This window comes from Talpa occidentalis, unplaced genomic scaffold, assembly GCF_014898055.3.
Source record: "Talpa occidentalis isolate TD23 unplaced genomic scaffold, MPIMG_talOcc4v2.1 talOcc4.7, whole genome shotgun sequence".
Taxonomy (NCBI): domain Eukaryota; kingdom Metazoa; phylum Chordata; class Mammalia; order Eulipotyphla; family Talpidae; genus Talpa; species Talpa occidentalis.
In genome coordinates, this window is record NW_023605083.1 from 38,731,896 (window position 1) to 38,746,375 (window position 14,480).

Here is a 14,480-nt window from a genome sequence, read left to right on the forward strand (position 1 = left end):
AGCCGGAGCGGACGCGCCCCCGCGGCGCCCCCTCCCGGGTCGCCTCCTCCAGGGGGCCCCGACCTTGCTCGCCGCGAACGGCCGGGCGGGCGCCGTCCCCGCGCCGCAGAGCCGGTGCCTGTCGGGGGCGCCCCGCGCCCCGCGCCCCGGCCGGCGGCCCGTCCGCACCCGGCGCGCCCGCGCCCCCGGGGCCCCGTCCTCCGCGCCGCGCGCCCCGGCCCCCGCGCGGTCGCCGGCAGCGCCGCGAGGCCGCGCCCGGGAGGGAGGGGGCGGGGCGGGCGCCCCCACCCGCGAGGTCGTCCCGGCGGGCGCACGCGCGGGGCCGCGCGGGGAGGGCGCTCGGGGCGCGCCGCCGCCTCAGCCCGCCGCGCCGCCCGCGCCGCCCGCTCCCGGCGCCCGGCCCGCGCCCGCGCCACCAGGCCGGCGGGGCCCGCGGTGTAGACCCCCAGCCCCGGACCCGCGTCCCCACGGTCCCGGTAAGCGGGGGCGGGGCGGGGCGGGGGCGGCGGGGCCCTCGGGGGCGGGTCTGCGGGCCGCGACTCCCCGCCGGGGGCGCTGAGGCGGTGTGTGGGCGCCGCCCCCCGGGGCTGCCTGTCGGCGGAGACGCCCGCGACGCTGCGTTTGCTGCCGCGGGGAGACCCTGTGTGGCGGGTCCGCGGAGAGGCCGTCTGTGACTGTGGGCTCCGGAGTCCCTCAGCGGGAGCGCACTGGGGAACGCGCGGGAGCCTCAGAAGCTTGCGCGGTGGGGGTGGACCCCCCGGATCACCCCTGTTAAGGGAGGGTCTGATAAAGTGCCCTGGAACTGCTGAGGAGAGAGGAGTCTCCCTTGGGATCAGGCCAGGAGTAACTTCTCCTCAGGGCTTACTGCGCCCTAACTTGTCTCCCTCCCGCAGGGTGGAGAGGCAGGGACTCGGGGGGCCTCTGTCCACCGGCACCCCTCACCCCCAGCTGGGGCTTTCTTCTCCGCGGTGGGCCACTGCGCTCCAGATGGGATTTTCACGAGGCAGGAACTTCTGCTAGAGCACAGGGCGCAGGCGAGGGGAGGGCCAGGGAGACATCTGCGGCAGAGGTTTGAACCCCTGCAAGACATCAGTAGAACAGGTGGAATACCTGCCCGTGGCAGGTGCTGACAGGAGAGTCTTTTGAAGGAAGAGAGCATGTGTGGGGTTATTGAGCATCCGTGTGCCCAGGACTGTACCAGGGATGTTTCGCCTCTTACATAATTCTTACAATAGCCTCATGAAACGATTCCCACTTAATCATTAGGCATTTTGCCCTCAGAGAAGCCTGGCAGTTTGCCTGTGGTCACAAAGCTCGGAATCATGAGATTTGTTTTGAGAAGTTTATTTGGGAAAAAGTATCAAGGAGAGGCAAAAGCAAGAATGTATATTTGTTAATAAGTTGCATTATGGCACCACGCCCAGGGCTTTGCAATAGTCTTTGCTCAGTCAGTGTGATTGAATGAGTGAGTGAGGGCAGTGTGGGAATGAGACTTTGCAAGATCTGATTTTCACTGAATGCCCTGAGTTCAGGGTGTGGCCTCCTTCCCTGGCAGCCCCACGGTGATCTTGCTTCTGGATGGCTCCAGACTTATGGGGTCTGGGAGAGGCCTCTGGGTGTGGTCTTTGATCTGACTTGCTCTGGGGAACTAAAGGAGTCCTTCAAAGGATGGGTGTTGGGAGACCACCCTCCCTGCTGCAGAATCCTTGAGGGAAAGGAAGGGCAGGATCGCTTTTAGGAAGCTTGATCCACACTGTCCTCTGATTACATGCACCAGCAGACGCTGCTCTGCAGATAGCAGTCAGGACACTTCTACCCAATAGTACCTCTCCACGAGAAGGAGGAGGCAGAAGTGGTGCCCAGCCAAGCAAGGCTTACTGGGAGAATGCTGTCTGGGGATTGTAAAGGTTCTGCTCCTGATGCACCCTCATCTCTCATAGAACTTTCACTCCACTCGAATCCCGAAGGTGTGAATTTGGAACCAAAGATAGACTGATTTCTTGTCCAAAAATGTAATGGTGAAAGGAGCTAAGCCATGGAATTCACCGCAGAGCTTTCCTGGGAGAGGTTTCCTGTTCCCCTTCCTGCCTTCTTCCACACATCCAAACGCAGTAACGTCCTTCTTTAATAGAAGTGGTTTCCTTGAGCTCCTGGGATTATATAGTGAGAATAGAAAACAGGCTTGTGAGAAAAGCAGAACAACTCAGTTTACCAGTTGTTAGCTTTTCTTTTAACTGGATGGCTGCCTGAAGCTTGGGTGTGGTGCCCACAGCTTAATAGAGAAAACTCTGACAAAGGTTTATATTGGTTAAGCAGCTCCCCATTAGAGTTGTTTATAAGCCCCTTTCAGTTCAAACCCCTCTTATTGGTTTAACACAGCAAAATAAACAGGGATTTTTTTTTTTTTAACAAGAAAATCAGAAGGAGCAAGCCTGCACATACGATCTTTACTCTAATTCAGAGATTTGTCGTTGGTATTTTATTCTTAAACTAATCTTTTTACTGAGAGCTCCTGGTTTCGCACTTGCTCATGACCCTTGAAAAATTGCCGGATGACCACAGGTGCCTCCCAAATACTGGACCTTGGATGTCACACTTCCTTGATGTCTAGTATTGGGTAAACATTAAGATTAGGAAACCCTGACAGTGCTATCTCTGTCCTCATTACGATATGCACTACAAGTAAAATCATTTTAGAATAGGTGTAAAGGATGTTACCAAGTGGCCTTGTTGGCTCAAATAATTTTTTTTTCTCCAAAGGGAAATAAATGGGAAGAGGATGTCTCACCAGATTTTATTTGTGTGTATACAAATATCTCTGGATTTTACTGTCTGGATTCTTCAGCATTTGATCTTACACATCTACTTTGACCACATTCTTATGGTTTTCTTCCTTCCACATTTGCCATCTTTTTGACAGTACTTCCTTTTCCTTGACAGAAATGGTAGGACCTTCCCAGGCCCTATTCCTTCCCCCCCCCCCTCCCAGTTCACCTACTCCGAAGTGGATAATATTTCTGCAAATACTTTTCTTTTCTCTTTAGCTACAGAATCTATAATTTTCCAGTCCCACATGCTTTTCTCCACAAGCATACCCCAAGTGGCACTCTTGATTTCTGCTCTCTTCATTTCTCAAGTTGATTTATTCATTTTGCTGGGGATACCATTATCCACTCCACCCCTCAATGTGAATGACCAAGTACTCACGGTAAGTGCTTACTAGCTTTGGACAAGAAACCAAACCATCACTGTCCAGCTGGAGACATGATTTTTTTTTTTCCATTATAACATCCCCCTTCATCCTTCCTCCCCTTCCTGCAATCCTCTCAGAGACCCACATTTACTAAGTGCTACCTGCTTGCCAGGCACGATGCTAGATAAATATGAGTGTTCCTTGCCCTTGAGGAATTCACATAGAATCAGTTTGAACTTCTCTCATAATTTACTGTAAACAGTAAGAAAAGTAAGGGGGGAATCACAGCTTTATAAAGTATCTGCAGGAATCAAAGTTGAGTATGCCTTTTCCCAGGCATCCCTGAAACACAACTGTTGTTCTGTGCCTTTAACATTTTTAGCCCCCTTGCCTTTGCCTTGCCAAAATTACTTTTGCCCATATGCTTTGAGTGAGCTGGCCACACTCTTGGCTTCCTATCATAATAATGACAGCACCTTATATATCTGGGTAACATGCTACAATTTACAAAACCCTTTACATAACTGATCTCTCTTTGGTTTTGGAGAAATGATTCATCCCACTGGGGTCTTCTCACTAAAACAACAGTGTATTGACGACTGGCTGACTCTTGTCCTCTTGCTGACTTTTCTCTCTCCCCTCACCCTCCCCTCTCCTTATCAGACTTATGGGTCTCCCAGAGGGAAACCCCCAGGGATTCACTACAGTCACCACCTACCAGCTCTTACACCCTGGAGAAAAGTTTTCAGTTGGATCCAAAGGCCAAGCAGTGCACTCGCTGGTCAGCCTTGGGATTATGAGCACGATGCTATTTCCTGACTTCAGAAAATCCATGTCTATCTTGGTTTTTCCCTCCCTGGAATTGAAACTCATATTCCCTTCTAAGCAAATATTTTAAGTATACGATCTCAAACCAGTTCTTGGGACTTGTTTGAAAACAGGTTTCCTCCCCTGTCTCCATCCAGCACCAGGCTAGCTTTATAGCATGTAAACTGTGCTCGAGTCCCCATATAGCTCCATGTCTTGGCATGTGCTTTTACCTCTTCCTGGAATGCCTTCTCACCCCCCTCCCCTTATCCACGGGGGTAACTCCCACTCATATTTCAAAATTTAGCTCAAGCAACACTTTTTTTTTTTAATCCTACACTTATGCCCTCTACAAATGCATATACTCATACTGCATTCTCACAGGCTGAGTGAGGTTCCATTTTTCATTCTATCAACAGTTATTAAGCACCTGATTTGTGCCTGACACATAGTAGGCCGCACTCAGCAAGTGTAGAATCAACAAGCAAGTAAATCTTGATAATTAAGATGTAATGAGTGCATTAAATAGACTGAATCTGTGCTTCAGGGACCCAGAGCAGAGAGCAGGGAGTGCCTCTCCATCTTGCTGGAAAGCTCTGCTTGCTAAGTGCAGTCACACCAGCCAATCACGGAGGGTGTAATGTCCCTTAACTGTTGCTCTGCTTCTGTGGGAAGTCAGCATTGTAGCTTCTCATGAAGATTCAGCCGGGCCTCCAGAGGCTAAAGATCATGCCATAATTTTGTACTCATGTATAGTAGAGCTTTGTGGGCTTTCAGTAAGTATTAAATAACAGCAGGACCTCCCTCATGCCTCCTTCTATTGAGCTGAGTCCAGGAAGACAGTTTTACTCATCTTTAGCCTTTCTGCTTGGAAACCCCAAAAGAGCCCTGTGCAGTTGGAGTGACTGTGTCTTCTTGGGCTGCCTGAAACCACTGGTGCCGAATAAATAGGAGAGAATGGAGAAAGAGCAGGAGGTACCAGGTAGACCCCTCAGGGCCTCTAGACATTAGCACTAAAAGTAGTCTGTCAGCTACTGCTGGGAAACAGAACGACTAGGAAAAGACTTCAGCCTCCAAGAGCACTTTGGTGAGATGCTGGATACCTGAGCAACATCCATCTCTGGAGAACGGCCAGACCCTCTCAGGCTTGGATTTCCTTAAAGATCAGCAGAGGGTAAGGAGGTTCTTTTGGATGGTTTTGTGTACAGTCTCAAGATTGATGTTGATGTGCACAGTGTGCTGAGGGGCTCTGCTAGGCTCAGTGAGCTGAGGTCTGCATTTTGTTAGATCCTGGCTCTGCTGGTTTTCCATACCCTTGTGGCTGGTCAGCTTCTACCTTAGGCTTTCCCTGAGGCTCTCCATCTCTCTTGCATATGCTTCCTGGAGCTAATTGTCAACTACCTTGAAAATTTTTTATCCTTTGTGCAGATGTTGCTCCACTAAATTTCTCCCGCTCAAACCAAGGAGACAAGAGATAATTTTCAAATTTCCTACGTGTGTCCTTAGGGCAGCTGCCAACCCGAAGGCCAGGCAGCATTGCCTCAGAACTTAACATAAATGCAGGGTCCATTAACTTTGGTAATTTTATTCTCCCTTATCATTGTGGGTGGAAACTGGCTAAATTCCAAAATTTTTTAGCTCTCCCTGTGATCAGAGAAATCACCCATAACTACTGTATGGTTGTCTGTTCTCATCCCTTCTAGCTCTGAATTACCAGTCAGGGTGCATGTGGGAAAGCAGAGTAGATGTGATGAGATGCAGGGGGTGAGAGGATTCACCAGAGACAGACTGGGGAACAGAACAGGCAGGTTGACTTAAGTACACTGCTGAGGGGAGCAGCGGGCAAGACAGGAGAGGTCTGCTGCGCCATGTGAGTAGCTCCCTGGGCAGGGATCGAACTCCTGCTGCAGTGGCTGTGGATAGCTTCATAGTGCAGTGCTTAACTCCTTGCACCACTGGGGAGGCCCTACCCCAGTTCTTGTATAAAATAAATAAATCTTAAAAAAAAAATTAGTAGAACACATGCTCTGTGAAGGGCAATGAAACCATCTCGATTTTTCTCCCTTCAATCTCAGTGAAAGCCTGGAATTCCCTTTTCCATCTGTTCAATCTACTCTTGTTTTCCCCTGACCCCCTACTCAGAATTTTTCTTTGCCTTGTTCCTGCTTAGAGAAACTCTCATAACCCCCAAGCAATCACTTTTAGTTGCTTTTGAGCCTTCCCCAAACAGCTGCCATTCCCATATCAGGAGTCAGATGAAAGCAAGTAAAAGTGCTTTCCATTTAACATGCGGAGTGCGGAGACTCCTACCTATTAGAAGGGGGTTGCTCCCTAGATGCACAACTACAGTCTTTAAGAGAGCTTGGGAAGAGAGTTTCCCTAGCTGCCTTCCCCTTCTTTGTTTCTCTATCAGCTCCTGCTGTGGAGCAACCCCACCTTTTCTTACTCCCACCATTTTGCCCTTATAAATAATCCCACTGTGTCATAAGCATGTGCTCTGCAGAGATTCAGTGTGTCTTACACACACACATTACAGGTTGCCCACATATGCCTCACAAATATATCTAGACAGACTTCTTTTACCTGAAGAAAGAAAGATTCTGGCTGTCATCTGTTTCAGTTTCCTCCCCATTATATAATCAGCCCTATTCTACCTTTCTGTCCACCTGCTCCAGCCCCCACCCCCAGTGGTTTTTTCCAAGCCTTCCCTATGTACCACAGATTCTCTCATAATCCCATCATTCTTGGGACAGTATCTGTTTATCCCTCTTCCTCCTTGTTAGGGTGGTATAAAAACCCAATTCCATCCAAGAACCAAAGAAGGAATTATTAGATATAATTTGTGGAATCTTTGTAACTTGATTTCCTTTTAACTGATTTCCTCATACTTCTTCCAGCACAGGAGAAGCCAAGTTTTTCTCACCAGGCATTTGCTTTTACACTATCACTAATCACTACCACTTATTTCTCTAGAAATTAGAACTGATTTTTTAAATTTCTCAAAGACTCCAGGTACATATCTTTACTGTTTCTCTACACTTGCTTTTTAGCCTCACTCTTGAAGCCTATTTCCATTGTTCCTCACAGTTTACTCTCAGAATCAAAGCCATTTTGATTCAAAATGACTTTGGGCTTATTTAGATTTTGATAATTTCATTTTAATGGTTATGCTCTACATTTTCTGTTCTTATGGGCATAAAGTGGCCTAGAAAATTGAGCCATCTCAGGTAAAAGGAAGAGCAGTACTCCAAGACCCTGTGGTCAGGACTGGAAAGTGGTTTTTCATTTAGTTGTTTATTGGTTTTGCTAGTAGACCTCATCTTCAGTTTTCACTGAAATTCCTTTAAGGATAAATTTCCACTGCAATAACAGCATTAACAATTGATTTAACTTAAGAATGATTCTTGTTATCCTTACACAGAATAATGGTAGGAGCAGGAATACAATGTTTTGAGAAATGCCTGCGGTTAGTTTGCTGATACACTATTAATGAGTCAGTTCACCAACAGAGTACATTCCTAATTGGCTGGCCTTTGTTCAGAACTCTTATTACATTATCTGCAAAAGCCAGCAAGAACCAAACGCATTCCACTGGTTTTCTTCCAGTGAATCATTCTTGAGAAAGTGAATTTTGTGGTTATTCCAGGTCTTGAAATAAATGTTTCTCAACTTTTTCTTTTTCCAATGCATACCTTCTTTCTGATAAACATAAATGTCATATGAATGCTCCCTAAAACTTCTAGTACAACTTTAGGAGAGGACAGCCCCCAGGTATTTGGAGAGCTAACACCTCTATATATCCCTAGGAACCAGCTCTGCTGTTTTGTAGTCAATGTTACAAAAAAAAAAAAAGTGATAGCTTTTGATATTTATTTTCCAAATAAATTGTAACTGATATGTTTTTTTCAATCACTTCTCCCTTCCACCTGGAGTTCTGATATATACTCCTCACCTACCTCCGTATCCAATTTATGAAAGTCATTATTCTGTTTCTGTGTTCCTATAGGATTAAATCAACTTTATTCTTTTTATAGCACGACTATATCACAGGTTATTAAGTAGCTCCCCCCCTTTATGGTTGTTTCCACCTTTTTATCACTATAAGAACATGCTTCAATAAATATTCTTTTAACATGCCCATAAATCAGGAAAATCAGCCTCTCATAGAGTAATAAAGGTGTATTAGTAGCAGTCTATCTCTGCTAGACCTTCCAAACATACAAGCTCTTAGGATAAGCTTTAGAATTTTGTTACTGCTTCACCCCAGTCAGGGAAAAGTTTACCTATACTCCAAAAGGCTTTCCTTGCCTCTTGAGGTAGCTACCTTTAAATCAAAAGATAAAAACGTAGTTCTCTAATCAAAAATGTAAATTTTTCTAAGACTGTGTTTTTCAAACTGCAGGTCCAGACCCAATGGGAGGTCATGAAATCATTTTAGAGAGTCACTATCAGCATTGTTTGTGACCTAGGACAGAGAGGATCGAAAGCACTGGGCGCATGATAGGTTTCACAAAACCTCATTCAAGTAGATCTGTGAACAGCTGTTTACAACTATGTGTGTACAGGCTCTCATCATGAACTCTGTTTCTCACTATGACTGACAGCCAAAAAATTTGTAAAACACAGGAGGAAAGGTTTCTGAAGAAAACACTGTGGCCTTGGAAACGCTAGTTGATCATGAGGAAGGTACAGTGAAGTGTCTGATTTTTCATTCTCCCTCTCTGTGTGGCGTGCCTGGTCCTCTCACGGTACCCTGGGGACTTACTTTCCCGTCTAACCAAAGAGTGCAGCTGGTGCTCATGAGGGGTGTGGCCCCTGTCTGGGGACTGTTGGTCTAACCTCTGCAGGATGCTCTGTGGCCACAGCCTCAGCTCTAATATCCACTCTCCTCTCCATCCCTACCCCACCCCACCCAGGCTAGGTAGCCCCTGCAGGCCACATAGACTTCTAAAGAATACAAAAAAGAACATGAGCATTGTCAATACTTAAGACTACATAGTCCAAACACACTCATTAATAGACAGAGAACTGAAGCTCAGCGCAGTAAAGCAACGTTCTAGGCCACAGACCGGCTGAACCCAAACTAAAACAAGTGACTAGGTTGCCAACCCTGGGATTTTTTTATTATATAATTAATGTGTAATGTAGGAAAATTAAAAAACAGATTAACAAAAAGATGAAAAATACATTTGTTACAAAAATAACTTTGTTACAAAAATAGATCATAACAGGAGCATATTTGTAACTTGCTTTTTCAATGTTTATATATTTTAAACATCTTTCCTTATCAATCTACTTCACTTCAGTGCTTTTCGTATTATTCAGTCTTCCTTTGTACCATAATTTAACTATTTCCCTATTGTTCAATATTTATTTGCATTTGGGGGAAAAGGGATTATTTTAATCATGATTTATTATTCAGTGTCCATTGGGGCATGAACACCTTAAACTACTTCCTAAATGGGATCAAGAAATCTTTCCTCGATAAATCGTCTTCACTACCACCCTGTAAAATACAATTCCATAGCCAAAGCAAATATCCTTAATCATATACTTTAATTTTACAAACAGGTTTCACATATTGGGAAAGATCTTTCCTTGCCAACTGGTTTATTAATTCAAAAATGTGGGTTGGACATCTGACCAAGGGCTGGTACCCAAAATAAAGAACTCATGTAATTCAACAAAAAAAATTAACCCAATCAAAAAATGGTCAGAGGAACTAAATAAACACTTCTCCAAAGAAGATAAATAGGCGGCCAGTAGGCACATGACAAAATGCACACCATCACTTATCATGGGGGAAAGGCAAATCAAAACTACAAGGAGACACCATCTCACACCCATGAAAATGGTCCCATATCAAAAGACCAGAAACAAAAACTGTTGGCAAGGGTGTGAAGAAAAAGGAACCTTCATATTCTGTTGTTGGGAATGTAAACTAGGTCTATCCCTCTGGAAAACAAGTATCGAGGTTTCTTAAAATATTACTAGGTCTATAATATGACCCAACAATTCTACTCTTAGGTACCGACCTGAAGAATACAAAAGCATTAATTCAAGGGGATATATGTGTTCCCATATTCATTTCAGCCTTATTTACAAAAGCTAAGTTATAGAAAAAGTGAAACAGTGAAGTAGCATATTTGAAAGATAGGTCTCCAATAGTGTGGAAAAATAATTGTAGTGGCCTTTACAATGTGACATAACAAGGAATCTAAGTTTAGAAAACAAAATTAATCTTGGGAACCACCAGGAGAAAAAAAATATATGGGTTAGGTGATGGCAAGGTAGGAATTTGTACCACTTGTGGCACAGTTGTTTGTGGAAAGAAGATGTGGAAGTGATCAAATATTTTGTGTACCTAGGCTTTATTTAAAAAATCTAAAAGACTTCCCCACAGTTAATTAATTGGGGAATGTTTGTTACACATCTGTTCCCTTCCAGATACTTGCTAGACAGTGGAGATAAGTACTGAGCAGGGTTTAAACAATCTAATTTTCATTGTTGTCTGACACTGATCAGATAATCCTCCAAATGAATATGTAATGGCAAAGGCATTTGCCCCAGAGCAGAGAGCATAGTGCTGTGAGCTCTCCCACAGGCCTGGGAAGTCAACAGTGACTTCCTATAGGAAGCAATACTTGAACTAAGTTTTGACAGATGAATAGGCACCTACATGAGTGGGAAGGAATGTTCAAAAGTCCCAAAAATAGAAGGGGCATGGGAAACAAAGATTGAAAGAAGGCCAGAGTGGTTGGAATACACCCTAAAGAAGAGAGGTCAGACTGACCAGGGCCTCACAGACCATGGGTGTGACTGATTTGGAGAACTTAATTCTAAGAGCTATAGAAAACCAGTGATATTGGGGCCTCTTTGGTGGCGCAAGAGGTTGAGCACCGCGCTATGAAGCAATCCACGGCCTCTGCAGAACGTGTTCGATCCCCCAGCCAGCCAGGGAGAAACCTACATGGCGCAGCAGACCTCTCCTGTCTTGCCCACTGCTCCCCTTAGCAGTGTATTTCTTCAGTCTGCCTGTTCTGTTCCCCACTCTGTCTGTGGTGAATCCTCTCACACACACACACCCCCTGTATCTCTGGCCTGTACCCCAGCTCTTGTATGCATAAATAAATAAATCTTTAAAAAAAAAAAAAGAAAACCAGTGATAAGTTTTAAGGAAGGGATCACATAACACCTGAATGCCCCAGAGACATTTTTTTATTTTTTAAATTTTTTTAAATTTTTACATCATTTTTCATTTTTGCACAATGTCTGCATTTTCATCTTGGTTACAGTCCCCATACAATTCCCACCACCCTTGTTTTGATCCTACTCCCTTCTCCCCACCCCCATAGTGTGTCTCTGGTTTATAGTTACTTGTTGATTTTGATTTTTAGTTTATTATAATTAGTCTTTTTCCTGACCCCTTATTTATGTTTTCTAGATTCCTGCTATGAGTGAGACCATATGGTATTTTTCTTTTTCTTTCTGATTTATTTCACTGAGTATGATTCCTTCCAGCTCCACCCATGTTGCTGCAAATTGCATGAATTTATCTTTTTTTATTGCTGAGTAATATTCCATTGTGTATATGTACCACATCTTCTTGACCCAGTCATCTATTTTTGGGCATTTGGGTTGTTTCCAAAGCTTAGCTATTGTAAACAGTGCTGCTATAAACATAGGGGTGCAGGTGCCCTTTGGAATTAATGTTTCTGTGTCCTTTGGGTAAATACCTAGGAGTGGAATTGCTGGATCATATGGAAGCTCCATCTTTGGCAGGTCGAGGAATCTCCACACAGCTCTCCATAGTGGTTGGACCAGTTTGCACTCCCACCAGCAGTGCAGGGGAGTTCCTTTTTCTCCACATCCTCACCAACATTTGTTGTTGCTAGTTTTTTTAATATGTGCCATTCTCACTGGTGTGAGATGGTATCTCATTGTGATTTTGATTTGCATTTCCCTGATTACAAGTGATGTTGAACATTTTTCATATGCCTGTTGGCCATTTGCATTTCCTCTTTGGAGAAGTTTCTTTTTAGCTCTACTGCCCATTTTATTTTCACTGGATTACTTTGTTTTTGTTGAGTCTTGTCAGCTCTTTGCAGATTTTTGTGATCAGTCCTTTATCATTAGTGTTGTGTGCAAAAGTTTTCTCCCAATCGGTGGGGTGTCTCTTTGTTTTGATTACTGTCACTTTTGCTGTACAGAAGCCCAGAGACATTTTTAATTCAACTTGTACAAAGTTCAATTTCATTTTCCCTCTTTCTTATTTTCCAATTTCTGTAAACAGCACTACCATTCTTCAACTTAGTCGTTGTAAAACTGCCCTCTTGGTATGTCAGACAAAGACTGAATAAAATAGTGTATGGCTTCATTTGTATGTGGAATCTAAAAACATTCAGACTCATAGAAACAGAGTAGATTGGTAGTTGCCAGGGGCTCAGGGGTGTAGAAAATGGAGAGATACTGGTCAGAGGGCACAGATATTCGGTTATTGGATGAGTAAGTTCTGGGGAATAAAGTACAAAGTGGTGACTATAGACTATAGTTAACCATACTGTTTTGTATACTTGATTGCTATGAAAGTAGAGCTTTAATGTTCTCACCTTAACAACAGCAGAATGGTAATTACATGAGGTAAAAGACGTGCTAACTAACCTTATTTTGGTAAGAATCTTGGTAATATATTTGTGTATCAAATCATCACACTGTATGTACCCAGTTTTTATTATTTTATTGATTTGCACAACTATATAAATTTCTTTACCTCTGTGTGTATAAGCCTCACTTCGCCCACCGCCAAAGTTCTAGAACCCTTTCCACAATCAGGTTGACACCACCTTCCCTTCCCCCCTACCCTGCTTTCCCTCCTCTTTTGTATACCTCATTTTATTGCTCTTCAAAAACACTGAATTTTTTTTTTTTTAACAAATCAAAGGTTTGTGACAAACCTGCATTGATCACATCTTCAGTGTCATTTTTCCAGTAGCATGTGCTCATGTCTCTGTGTCACATTCTGGTAATTCTCACAATATTTTAATTTTTTTCATTATAATATCTCTTATGATAACCTGAGTTCAGTGATCTTTGATGTTACTATTGTTTTAACTGTTTGGGAGCCCCACCAACCACTGTTCACCGTCTCCCTATCAGCAGGCCTTCCTATACTCTCAGACAACAACCTTAAATTAGGCCAATTAAAAACCCTACAGTGGCATCTAAGTGTTTAAGTAAAAGGAAGAGTCCCTTTTCTCTCACTTTACATTCAAATGAAATGATTAAGCTTAGTGAAGAAGGCATGTTGAGTTGAGATAGGCCAAAAGCTAGGCCTTTACTGTCAAACACTTAGCCAAGTTATAAATGCAAAGGAAAAGCTCTTGAAGGGAAATTAAAAGTGCCACTCCAGTGAACACAGGAATGATAAGAAAGCAAACAGTCTCACTGCTGATATGGAGAAAGTTTTAGGAGTCTGGCTAGAAGATCACACCAGCCACAACATCCCTTTAAGCCAAAGCCTAATCCAAAGGAAGGCCCTAACTTTCTTTTAATTCTGTGAAGGCTGAGAGAGGTGAGGAAGCTGAAGAAGAAAGGGTAAAACTAAGCAGAGACAGGTTCATGAAGTCTTTAAGGAAAGAAGCTGTCTATATAGTATCAAAATATAAAATGGGGCCTCCCCGATGGCACAGTGGTTGAGCACTGGGTTGCAAAGCTGCCCGCAGCCTCTGCAGCGCCGGTTCAATCCCCGGCTGCTCCCCGGCCACCAGAGGAGGGTCCCACACGCGCACAGACCTCTCCTGCCGCCCGCTGCTCCCCTCAGCAGTGTCCTTCGGTCCTTCTGCCTGCTCTGCTCCCCGCTCTGGCTCTGGTGAATTCTCTCACCCTCCCGCGCTTCTGACTGCACCCGGTGCTTGTATAAATAAATAAAAATAAAAAATAAAGAAACCTGCTTTAAAATATATATATATAAAATGGAGCAGCAGGTACTGTTATTCAGAAAATACCTTAATCACCGATAAAGGCAGGCACCCTAAACAACAGATTTTCCTTGTAGATGAAACAGATGTATTTTGAAGGAGGAGGCCATATAGGACTTCCTAGCTGAGAGGAGAAAGCAATACCTGGTTTTGAAGCTTCAAAGGACAGGATGATTCTCTTGTGAGGGGCTAACACAGCTAGTGACTTGAAGATGAAGCCAGTGCTCATTAACCTTTCCAAAAGTCCCAGGGCTCCTAAACATTATGCTATATCTATTCTTCTCTGTAAATTGAATCACCAGTCCTGGATGATAGTACATTTTTTACATGGCTTCCTAAGTATTTTAAGCCCACTGTAGAGACATACTGCTCAGAAAAAGATTCCTTTCAAAATTCCTTATTAACAATGCATCTGGTCACCTGAGCACTCTGAAGATGTGCAAGGAGAGTCACACTGTTTTCACGTCTAACATAACATGCCTAACATCATGCCCTCTGTAGCA

The 14,480-nt window shown here is 44.2% G+C and overlaps 1 protein-coding gene across 1 annotated transcript in view; it reads left to right on the top strand.

Annotated features, from left to right (window-relative positions):
• The first annotated feature begins 436 nt into the window (after positions 1-436).
• PHF24 (PHD finger protein 24) overlaps positions 437-14,480 on the top strand; it is a 28,787-nt gene continuing 14,743 nt past the window's right edge. Inside the window, exon 1 of the mRNA XM_037491651.2 lies at positions 437-476. The gene's annotated coding sequence lies outside the window, so the exon portion shown is untranslated. The remainder of the gene's footprint in view (positions 477-14,480) is intronic.